The sequence below is a fragment of the Tupaia chinensis genome, unplaced genomic scaffold (assembly GCF_000334495.1).
Source record: "Tupaia chinensis unplaced genomic scaffold, TupChi_1.0 Scaffold148723_1, whole genome shotgun sequence".
Lineage (NCBI taxonomy): Eukaryota > Metazoa > Chordata > Mammalia > Scandentia > Tupaiidae > Tupaia > Tupaia belangeri.
Window position 1 is genome coordinate 826,283 of NW_006208570.1, and position 12,269 is coordinate 838,551.

Genomic DNA, 12,269 nt, shown 5'->3' on the forward strand with positions numbered 1-12,269 from the left:
ACTTGCATGTGTATATGTATGTTCAGGTACATGTGTGCATGCAGGTGTGCACAAACACATGTATTTATGTACCTATGTTCAGAGACTGGGAACGAGGATGAGAAGGAAATATAGAATAATGCCAAGACAGGAGTGATGTAGACGACTTGAACAAATACAGTGGAGTCTGAGCAGTTGGCACAGATTCAAAAGTAGGCCATCCACTAGAGCAGGGTACAGCAGGGTTCAGCTGGTGCCATGCTAAGCTGGGCATTACCCATCCAACTGCTGGAATATGGGGCAATCCAGCAGGGAAGACATCTAGGGGAGGAGCAGGGTGACGAGGACAGGAGACAGGCCCTCAGGCGGTAGTGTGTTCTTACCAAATGGTACAGCTATCTTTCAGGGATTGAGCAGCAGATATGGTCCTTCCATTCTAAGCTGAGACATGAACTCTTAGGAGAGTGCTGGCCTTTTCTTTTTTCTCCTATTCCCAGTTCTATTTTCACTTATTCCAAAGCGAACTGCTGTCCTACTGCTAGGCAAGGGATTCGTCTTAAGAAATTGAGTTGATAGCTCTCTTCGAATACCTCAGTTCTATAGGACTGCTCCCTTTCCTCCAGGTACGATTCTTTTCATACAGGATAACTAGAACAAATTTAAGCCTGGAGCTGAGTGAGGCTATTAGAATCCCAGAGGAACGTGAAATCCTGAGCCAATATCAGAAATTCTAGAACTCAGATGAAAGTTGCCCACGTTCCTTCTCAGACCTGTCAAATCACACCATTAAGAAATGAATCAATACATGTGTCAAATGAGAAAACACCACGTTTTTGTTCTTGGCAGCATTTCGAGTCTTTATGATAATTCTTCATGGCAAGTTATTATATTGGCCTCTCAGTCTCTTCTCTTTGTTCTCTTTTCCTTTACTACCTTGCTTTCACCTTGGTTTGGGAGCAAAGCCAAACTATTTTATTTGGAATGAAGGAAAAAAAACAAACTAGAAATGATTCTGGGGACTGTTGAAGAAGTTAAGTGAAATAGCCAGTAGATTTTCTAAATAGAGGTCCGTAATTTGTCCAATGGAATATGGGAAATTTTAATGTATCTTCACTGTGGTTAATGGAAGGGATCCTGAGTGCTCGTGCTATGACATCAAAATCACTTAGGCCTGGGACCAGCAGTTAGTGTAATGGCTATGTGGCTGGACTCCCATGTAGTCGACCGCAGTTCGCATTCTGGGCCCGGTAGCTTAAAACTCACGCTGGGCACATGTGCATGCGTGCCCAAGATCCCGAGAGGAGAATGGAGAAGAAGGGATTGCGGTGAGGTCATCCCCCCTGGGGGGTGATTTCTCACTTTCTTTCTGTCTCTGTCTGTCTGGTGAGCGCATGTGCCCTATAGCAAAAACCTCTCCAAAAAAAAAAAAATCACTTAGGCTTGATTTTTCCCTTGATTTAATCACTAGCTATGACTCGCTTGCTTATGCACTCGGTTGTGGTCACTGAACAAATGCTGACTGAACACCGTTTATGTGACAAACACTGTCTATGGCTGTTGGTATGATTAGTAGCCAAACAGTGCCATTCTGGAGCTTACATTCTCAGAGACCCAGGCCTAAAATGTTTGTAAATAAAGTCATTTTGACACACAGTGTTCTGACTTCTCTTTTTTCTTAGAAGCAAGTCTAACAATCAAGGAAAGAGGATTGTATGAGAGTAGAAATACCAGGAAGTGAGGGTCTTTGGGAGACATATACATTTTTTTCTTTTAAAAAATTTATTAAATATTCATTATTTATTTATGTACATATTTATTCTAGTCAAATTCTCATTGTGTTGTGATTTTCCCAGTTGAGACTACAGGCTCAAGCCATCACACCTGGCTCTTTTATAGACAGGATCTCACTATGTTGCCCACACCAGTGTCGAGCTTAATTCTCCTGCCTCAGCCTCCCAAGTTTCTGGGATTGTTGGTATGTGCTATAGTGCCTTTAGGTCAGCTTGGAAATTGAACCTTGGCCTCTCAAGTGGGCCCAGCATACAGGGCACAGCATCTTAGCAAAACTTACCACTAGAGCTGGGCCTAAAAGACTTTGTATCAGAGGTACCCTAAGATCTCTCAGGGGCCCAAAATATCCCTCTCCTGCACAAGCATACTTACCATGCACCTAGTGAAACCTACAAGCCATCCCCTCCCTTCACAAGATGATTTTCTGGGTGTTATAGCTTAAATTTCTACTAAGAAACATCCTAATGAAGACTCCTTGCCGTGGGTTAATGTCCTCTCTATAAGGATTTTCCACCTAAAACCTTTCCATTAGACAACTCCTAGGCAGCATTTCTGTTTTCTAAACCGCATGTATATCCTATGCTAGCCATTGCGGTACCCAACAGTTCTGTGTAGGCTCCAGTCAGTTTCTAGAAGGTAGAGTCTTGCTTCAGGTTAGTATTGCACAGCTCTCACCTCTGGCAGGCATGGCATTTCTTTATTGTTAATGTTGCACTGAGTCCTTTAGAAACATATTTTGTCCCCAAGAATATACATCCTGAAAGGAGGAGGCATTAATACCAAGTTAGAAAAAATGTTTACCAAAAAAGACTGGAAGTGAAAGGGTAAGTGTATTTTGCTTTGTCCCTTTCTCTTTCCCAGGAAGATTTCAAGAATCATTTCTTGAAGTACCTCAAATGATTCCACAGTACTGAGCAACTAACTGGTCACCCACAGCGATATTCGTACATGAGCTTTCTCTCCTGTACTGCTTCATTCTGGTTCCCTGGGACCACAGTCCCAAATAAACCACTTACACATGGCTTTGTTCCTAGATCATGCTATTGTAGAATCTAGATGAAGACAATTGTCAAGCTTTAATGACTAAAAAAAGAACTAAATCAATAAATTACTATTGATAAGATTTTGCATTATATATAAGATGTTTTGGCTGAAATCAGCTTGGTTAAGATGGTTATTTTGTATTATTTTTTTTTCCCAGAAAGAATAGTTTTCTGCTTGTGTTTGAAAATAAAAATAAGTTTCCTTTTTGTACAATGACAAGGGACTTTCTGCGAATAACACCATTAAATTTCTGGCCAATCACTCTGGTGTAGGAAGAGATCCAAGGTTCTACCATTTTATTTTGTTGGCTTGTTGTTTCAGTAGGTAACATGATATGTATGTCACGGTATGGCAGGTGTATTTGGGGCCCCAATGAGACCTACTCAGTTCTTCTGGTAGGAAGCATCCTAAAATGATTTCCATTACTGTTCACCTCCTGATATTGATCTTCTTCTATAGTGTCCTGCCCCTGTGTGTGGTGGAGACCTAGTGACTTGCTTCTAATGCAAAACCGATGGTGCTTTATTTCTGAGAATGGGTTATAAAAGGCCAGAGCTCCTGTTTTGCTGATACACTTTGTTCCCTTCTTACCTTGCTTGGTTTAATAAGGCAAACTGCCATATTAGATCATATAGCATATCATATGGCGAGGAACTGAGGGAGGTCTATAGCCAACACTTGGTGAGAAACCAAGACCCTTAGTCCAACAACCATGAGGAATTGAATTTTTCAGACAATCATGTGAGTGAGTTTGGAAGTAGATCCGTCCCCAATGAGCCTGGAGATGATCATGGGACTGGCTGACACCTGGATTACATCTGTGGGGTACAGTAGAAAATCCAGCTAGAAAACCAATCCCCTATTCCCGAACCACAGATATATAAATAGTTTTGGTGTAATTCATTATACAGGAATAGATTATGAATACAGTCCCTCTCCAATTACAGGTATTAGGAAGCTGTCTCTCTTTTTTGAGAGCCATTGAAATAGCATCCTCTGGTCACAATACCCAGGAATTGTCTGTAATCTATGATCTCTTTTGAATGCAGGCAGCCATTTTCCACTCCTGGATCACTAAGCAACATTCAACCTGTCAGAAACTAGGGCACACAAATTCTATTATAGCCACTATATTTAACACGGGAGCCTGGATAATAAGGTCAGAGATGTATTTTTCAGCCTTAGCCTGGCATCACATCTCTTCTGGACTAAGGGTACTTTCTTTGGTTCTGATTGAAAATAGCAGTTATTTTTTCTTTTCCCTGATCAGTTATCTTTACTGAAAATGTACATTACTGTCGCTCCTGACAAGGAGGACTTGTATTAGACACCGTGGGCTTGCACCTGAATACCCAAGTGATGCATTACATGAATATAATTTACATAATGAGCCAGGCAAAAAGCGTGTGTTAGAGTGTACATGCTTGTCAACATTTAAGAATGTTGCAATCTTGACAGAGAGCTGCCTCTTAGAGTACAGGAAAGAATGGTATTTACCTCTCCCCGTCTTGAAACTCTGGTACAATGCCCAAACTATTACTCAGGAAGGAAATTCATATAGTTCACGATGAAAAATAAACCTGTTGTATATTCTAATTTAAAAACCCAGCACATTGAACTTACCTGGCTGCTTCGGAGCAGGTTTTTTTATTTTTTTCTTTTTGTCTTCAATGAATATGGAAAATTAAATTCAAGCACCGAGTAAATTTTATGGCAAAGTCACAATTTATAAGTGGGCATTAATTAATGTCAGATAAAAATGAGATTCTGAAGGAATTACATTTTTTCTTCTCATTAGTGGCTTGTTTATAATTATAAGCCTTTTCTAGAATGAATAATTAAGAAATTGTAATAAATAACTATGCTATAGAAAAGCCCCGGGATAATGAAAACAGTAGTGTCTGGCGTAAGTTTTAGTAAATAACTACTAGACCTGGGTCACATGCATTTCCTTTGGTTGCTTTCATAACCTAACAAAGATTGATTAGGTCCTAACAGTTGCTCTTGAATTTCATAATTAACTTTTTATTAGAGCTGAGCTTTCTAAGATCAGGTAAACTGAACTCTAGAGTTCCAGGCAGCTTTCAGTTTAATTTTGTATAAACTTTCTTTTTTAAAGAGAGATTTTTGGTACATATAGGGCACGTGAGCACGCCAGAGAAAGAGACAGAAAGCGAGAAGTCACCCCCAATGGGGGATGGCCACATCACAATCTCTTTTCCATTCTCTTCTTGGATCTTGGGAATGCATGCACACACACCCGGAGTGAGTTTCAAGCCACTGCGTTTGGGACTCAAATCAGGGTCGACTACATAGGAGTCCAGTGACATAACTATTACACGCCATCTGCTGGTCCCTTGAATAACCTTTCTAATGTTCTTAACACATTGTCTATATCAGCTATGAAGTGAAATATTTTCTAGTTTGCTTTTTCCTTTATAATTTGAGGTTTAGAGCTACATTATACCAAAATGTGTCTACTCAATAAAAGGAAAAGAAACATTAAATGACTACTTAGTTCCTCAGAAACACTAGTCAACTTCATCCCTTAAAATACATCGTTTTATGAATTATGCCATTTTAATAGACAATACAATTTATAAGATAAACTTACTCTTTAAATTCTTATTTCTGGTCTTCTTTTTGAAATAAACAGTCATTTATTTAATTCCATTTGTTATTATTATTACTTTTTAATTTAACTAGAGAGATAGAGAAAGGGAAAGCAAGAAAGCAAGTCGCCAGTTCCAGGACTCGAACCGTGGTTAACCATATGGAAGTCTGACACCTTAACCACCACACGACCTACTGGCCCTTTATTTCTGGTCTTAAATGATTTTAGAGGAATCGTCTGATGCCTGGAATCCCTACTGTTACTTTGATCCAGTCACAAACTATTAGTAAGTGCTGTGTATTGTACCAGGCTAAAGGGTAACCCAGTAATACCTGACTGAATCCAGTATCTGAAATAAGAAGGCCAGAGGAATTCATGCAGAATGAGAGATTCCAATATCCATGGCATGTATTTGCCCTATAACCTACAGACCTTGGCCAGTTTCATATGGTGGAAAACCATGGGCCACACGTAGACCTGAAAGGAATCTATCGGTCTTGCTCAGTTGTTAGCCAGCTAGTGATTACTTTACACACTGATGGTTGAAATGCCAGAAGAATCAAAATGCCTCTCTGTTTGGAATAAAAGGTGGTTGTACTCTCTGGAGGATGTGACTCTTACCCATGGGGACATGAAGCAAGTGGACAACCAACAAAATTGATAAATTGGGCAAACTCCAGCTTCTTCTCTTCGCCTTCATTTCCATCTCTTCCCAACTCAGGTCTTTGCATTTGAAGCTGCTTTTGCTTAAAATGTTTTTCAGATGACTAGCCTCATCCTCTGTGAGTGTCCATACAAACTTTTCAGTTACTCTTGGTATTTGAGTGGACATGTTTCTTTTGTTTCAGATCCCAAATCCATCATGTACTAGTTGTGTTAACTTAGACAACTTACAAAGCCTCTCTGTATACTGGTAAGTATGGGTGGATATATTCATCTTTACCCTTCATTATTCTCAAAAAAAAAAAAAAAAAAAGAAAGGCAACCAAGTCTATTTATAGTATTGTGATGTTTTCCATTTGTAGTAACTTGACATTTCACTTTTTCTTCTGAAATCATCTTAATTTGATTCTAGTTCCAAAGTAACTCCTGTGGGTTTCCTTTTCTTTCTTCATCGTGTCTTATTATCAGGCCACAGTCATGTGTACTTGTTGCTCCTCTTCATAAGCTGATGATAAGAATTTGCACGTTACCAAAGACTGCATCTCTATGGGCTAAATTAAGTGAGCATTTGAAACCAAAGCATAGACAATCTGGGCAAATAATTATGAGATTAATTTAATGAAAATAAAGGGAGATAGTGGTGTGCAAATTTGGCCCATATTTTTTTAGACTAGATGGTTAGTATTGTTTATTGTGCAAAAATTGCTCACCATTTTATTTTAGCTCTATAATTACCCAGGAATTGGGGCCATTTGGTGAATTTTATTTGAAAATCTGGTGTGTAACTATTGATAGGCATGGTAAGTTACAAATGGTTTTTCAGTGGAAAAAGGATTGGTCAGTTATTGGTTGGTGACATTCATTTTTGGATTTCTGGTTGACAATGTTGAAGAAATTATGTTGTTAGTTGTGACCTGATCATGTGAACAAAAGAAGTTTTAAAATTGTATGTTCTTTTCTATGAGTTTTTGCATCCAAACAGGCTGCTAGAAACAGTTATGATTGCTTCATTATACGACTGTTAAAATCTTTTATTGTTTGTTTTGTTTTGTTTTTGCTGATTTGGGATGAAATTACTTAGCACCTTTTGATACAAGATGGGAAAAGTGGGGTGTACTACATTCTGTGTCTGTGCAGCTTGGTAGATTCCTAAGAGAGGAACTAGCTAATAATTAAATATCTGCAATGTGGAAAAATAATTAGCTGATTAAATTTGTAACATAATACAAGGGGGACTCTGACAGTGAATTACTTAATTTAACACTCTTGAGATGTTTGCTTTAGAAGAAAAAGTTTAGTGAGAAATGAGATATAATGGTGTTGAGATGGAGAAAGAGTACTCTTCAGTTGAAATAGAATAGAGGCGTAGCCTAAACAGAGCAGGTAAAACAGATGTTCTTTTACTTGAATTTCTTGGGCCATTTAATTCAGTTTGATCTACCAGCATTTTTTTTTTTATTTAGCAAGTACAATTAAAAAGTAATCAAATCAGTCAAGATGTAGTACCAAGAAGTGGAATCAGAAATGAACATTTTTTCTCTCCTCCTGTTGCCAAAAGTTATTTATTTCCAGTTAAGCCTATGTTGGTCATTCTGATCTTGGACTGATTATATGGGTAAAATGAGTACTAAACTCAATGGGCTTAAATACTTAAGAATATCATTTAAAATATTTTTCCTTTAAAAAAATCCTATTCAAGTATCTTTACAAAACGAATTTTGGAAGTAGAGGAAGATAAATTCAAATCCACCTAAAAAGTGAGCTGTGTTCACATACGTATGGTGGGGAGTGTGGAGTGGTAGAAGAAATATAACATGTTCAATTCAGTTATTTTTTGTATATATCTCCTGTCTTGTTATTTAATCAGGGCATTTATAGACAATTGATAGTCATGTACCATTTTCATGAATTTTGTCATTTTAGAGAATTTCTTCTACTATGCTTGCTTTACATTTGTTTAAAACAAGTCAATATTTTATGTCATCCCATTCCATGAAATAATTTCTGTAAGACTGCAGGTTTGAAGTGCTATGTATATTTCTTTTGCTAAACATTAAAATTATTGCAAAACTGTTAAAATTAAAAACAAACCTTTTAGTGTACCACTACATGTAAAGTGGGAAAATATAAGAGCTCTTCAAAAACTTTGTGGAAAAATTAAATGAAAGTATGAATTTATTTTGGTGCAAAAAACCATTTTGATATCCATGCATAATATTTTCATAATACACATTTTCCATAAAATTTTTGAAGATCCTTCATATTGACAGACTCAGAGTTTCCAGTCTGTCTTTGAAATATTAAAAAAATTATTTTGTCTTGGATGGTATACCTTTCTCTAAACTAAATGGCCCAGTCAATATAGAGTTCCAGGACAAAATGAACAAAATGAAAACCTCACGAAATAGAGCTAAGATATTTATGGATAATGAAAGAAACAATTATTTTAGAACTTTGCTTTTCTTGTCATTTTCTTTGGAACAAGAAATAAGGTTATACTACCTTATCTTGATCCTTATTAGATACAGAGAATAGTAACCACAACAGAAGGAGTATTATGACTTAGGTTTTTAAAATTATATTGCAGTGCTACAGTTTTACCTGATAACCTGCTTAGCTGCAATGATTTATTTTGTATAAACAGATTTCTCTTTTACCTTTGTCACATCTAAGAAATCCCCACCCCCTAGAATGAATGAACCTGTGACATAGTGACCTATTGAACACAGAGTCCCTTTAAAACTGTGCATTCCATTGCATGCCATCAGCCTTTCTTTAGGTTGCCATTCTCACTGGGGACTGTACATTAAGGCCACTGGAGGAGGTTTTAAAATACATCTGTGTCTGAATCCTAACCATAGAAATCCCAATTTAGTTGTTTTGGGTTCTAACCCAGGCAATGATATTTCTAACACCTCACAAAAGGTTCTTTTTGTGCAGCCAGATGGATTATCTGGTTGAGCACTTTCAAAGGGTATGGTAGCCTTGGCTGTGTTAAGTTCAGGTATAGAACTTATGTAGCAAAGAGATACTTCTAACCCCAAGTTCTTCCTATCACAACATTTCACTCTGTATGAAGAGGAGAGGAGACTGAAGAGCATTTCCTTTTAACAGACTTGGCTTCTCTTGGCAAGATGCCCCAGGAGAACTGGCTTTCCGGCATGAGCTCAATGGAACGCAATATGGACCTTGACATTAATCAGACTTTCTTTTCTTCTCTTCTGCAAAAGCACAGCACAGCCATAAGGTGAAGAGACAGGGCCATTTCATCCTGGCTGGATTCCTCTCTCTCTGCTGTTGGGGAACATGGAGCCTTGAACTCCCAACATTTATAATAACGTTTAACAACAAGCGAAGAGCCCTGGTCAGATTTCTGGAGAGAAAAGCAGTGGGAGGTTGGAAGTTACCATTTTATTCTTGCTTAGGAAATGAAGCTTTTTATTTTTTCTAGCAATGTTGTCTCTACTGAGTTTCCTATCAGGAAATATGAAGCTGGTGATAGCCTGTTGCTGAAATAAAGTTCAGATTTTTTTTTTCCCTTTCTTCCTCCTTCTTGTTTCCCTCCCTGAAACTTGGGTTCATGACAGCTTGTTGTTGGGCAGGGCATTAGCCTTTTGTAATTTATTGCTTTTAGATTAAATCTGGGGAAACTCAATATTGCAGTTGAATGATTAGAGCAATACCCCTTGGAGTAATAAATTTTCTTTGGTGCTGTGCATCTCCAGATCATGTTTCCCTTCTAATTACATTTACATAAATGATATTCTGTAAAATTAAATTAACATTCAAACGGTTACACTGGCAGGGAGAGACAAAAATTAGTTACCAAGTTGCATCTCTTAAAAAAAAAAAAAAAACTAGTTCTTTTCATAATATGAATCACTACCCTCTCTCAAGTGTCAGCAATCAACAAAAGCTTGCTTCCAGAACTGCACAGGGATGTTTGTCACTAGCTAATGGAGATATTTTGTTTCTTTCCTGGAGATTTAGACCATAAAGCCTCATTAGACAGTGACTGTAGTGAGTTTTCCAACTTGGCCACTAATAAATTGCTACTCTTTCTTCCAGCTTCTTGTCTTGAAATTCTGCAGTGATCATAGGGAATGCCCGGATTGAATATGCACACAGAACTTCGCTGTGGTTGGTGCTCTCCTCACCACCCGACCCTATTCTTCTTCGAGCTTGTTTTTCTACTCTAGACAATAATACAAGGCCTGTCATGGGTGACATTAGGATCTCAGTACACGCCTGTGATCTCTTACACTGCTTCAGTATGTTTCCAATAGAAAGAGGGAAGAAGAAGCAATGTTTGGAGAGTCTGACTCCAAATCATAAGAACAATCTAAAAAGGTTACCTCCACCATATTCACGTGCATGTCTTCAGAACAATGTCAGGACCACTTCCTTTATATCTTTCAGCAGAACCAATCAATCCCACATGTGAGCTTGATGAATTGATGTAAAACGTGATTTTTATTTATGTTTAAAAAATGCATGTATCTATAGGGAGAATGTTAACCAAGGCACTAGTAATAATATTTCTGAACAGTACTTTTTTTGTTTATTATTGTTTAAATTACATGTACAGGCAACATGTGTGATTTTTACAGAAACAATAAGCTACTCACAAAAAACATCTGTTTAGGTCATTGGGGCTGCAGTGAAGAGATAATTAAATGGAACATTAGCAGCTTATGCCCAAACTGCATTCTTCTCCCTGGTACACATCAGAACCTAAGATCCCTCATTACCCAGATTTAGCAACACCTCGGATGCTATCATGGCCATGGATTGTGATTTCATATATTGAAATGTCTGATAACACGTGGCTGTCATGAGTCCACTCTTAGAATAGTCTTTCAGGAACTATTCTTATAATAAGAGATGATGAAGGTAACAGAAGAAAAACAGTTCCTCTTCTCAAAGCAGCCTGTCATTCTCAGCTCCTTGCCTAGGCAAATTTGTATCTGGACTCCATCTCTCCCCTAACCTGATGTCTCCTAGTCTCTCCCCTCTTAGGCTTAGATTCAATCATGCTTCAGTGACCATGGAACATACCTGTAGTGAGCACCTACCATGTTGCAAGTATTGTGATTGTCATTGAAGATAAGATGGGAAACCAGAGGAAGCTCTCGTTCTCACAGAGATTACAGTCTGCATGGGAAGACGGATGTTAATTAAATAATCATACTGATAAATGTTTAATTACAAACTAAGAAGAAGCAGGGCCCTAGGAGACCAAGACTCTACCCTAGAGTAAAGATGAAGGTCAGGAAAGCCTTTCTACGAAAGTAAGGCTTGAATTGAAGTGAGATGTCAAAGATGGGTCTACATGAACCAGAAGTCATGGAGGGCAGTCCTAAAAGAGAGGGAGTGCCATGCCAGTTTGAGAGCACAGCACAAGCTCATGCCCTGCTCTAGGAGGGAGGGGGCCATGTTTGATATCAAGAGATGCTGCATGGCTGCATTACAGGAAGCGTGGGGGAGAAAGATAGACAACAAGATTAGTGATGCAGGTTAAGTTAGATAAAGCAAGACGTGAGGTCATGCTAAAGACTTTGATTTTATGGGAACCAGCAGTTAGCGTAATGGCTATGTGGTTGGACTCCCACATAGTCGACCCTGGTTCGTGTCCCTGACCCGGTGGCTTAAAACTCACACCGGGCGCATGTGCATGCGTGCCCAAGATCCCGAGAGGAGAATGGAGGAGAAGGGATTGTGACGTGGCCATCCTCCCTGGGGGGTGATTTCTTGCTTTCTGTCTCTATGTCTCTGTTTGTCTGGCGAGCGCATGCGCCCTATAGCAAATACCTCTCCAATAAAAACAAAAACAAATAAAATAAAATAAAAGACTTTGATTTTATTCTCAGAGCAATTGAAAATCATAGAAATGCCATGACCAGGGGAGTAACACAGTCATATTTCTATTTTTCAAAGATCACTCTGAGGGCAGTGTGGGAAATGCAGTGTGGAGGGATCGGAATGGCTGTGGGGAGACCAGTGAGGAGGCAACTACTATAGTTCAGTTTTCCTAGACCAGAAAGGTGGTCAAAGAAATGGCGGCAGCAAAAGAGTAGTATTGACAGAATCAGAAGTTACTGTGAAGGTAAATTTGCGTCCTTTGTTGGCAGTTTGGTCATAAGAGAAGAGGAATAAAACTGTGGCAAGAATACGTCCT

At 38.5% G+C, this 12,269-nt stretch overlaps 1 long non-coding RNA gene across 2 annotated transcripts in view; it reads left to right on the top strand.

Moving 5' to 3' along the window:
* LOC114006540 (uncharacterized) overlaps positions 1-9,628 on the top strand; it is a 34,699-nt gene extending 25,071 nt beyond the window's left edge. For both annotated transcript variants that reach the window (XR_003548250.1, XR_003548251.1), the window contains exons 3-4: positions 6,277-6,341; positions 9,322-9,628. This is a non-coding gene — a long non-coding RNA (uncharacterized LOC114006540). The remainder of the gene's footprint in view (positions 1-6,276; positions 6,342-9,321) is intronic.
* The last annotated feature ends 2,641 nt before the right edge of the window (positions 9,629-12,269 follow it).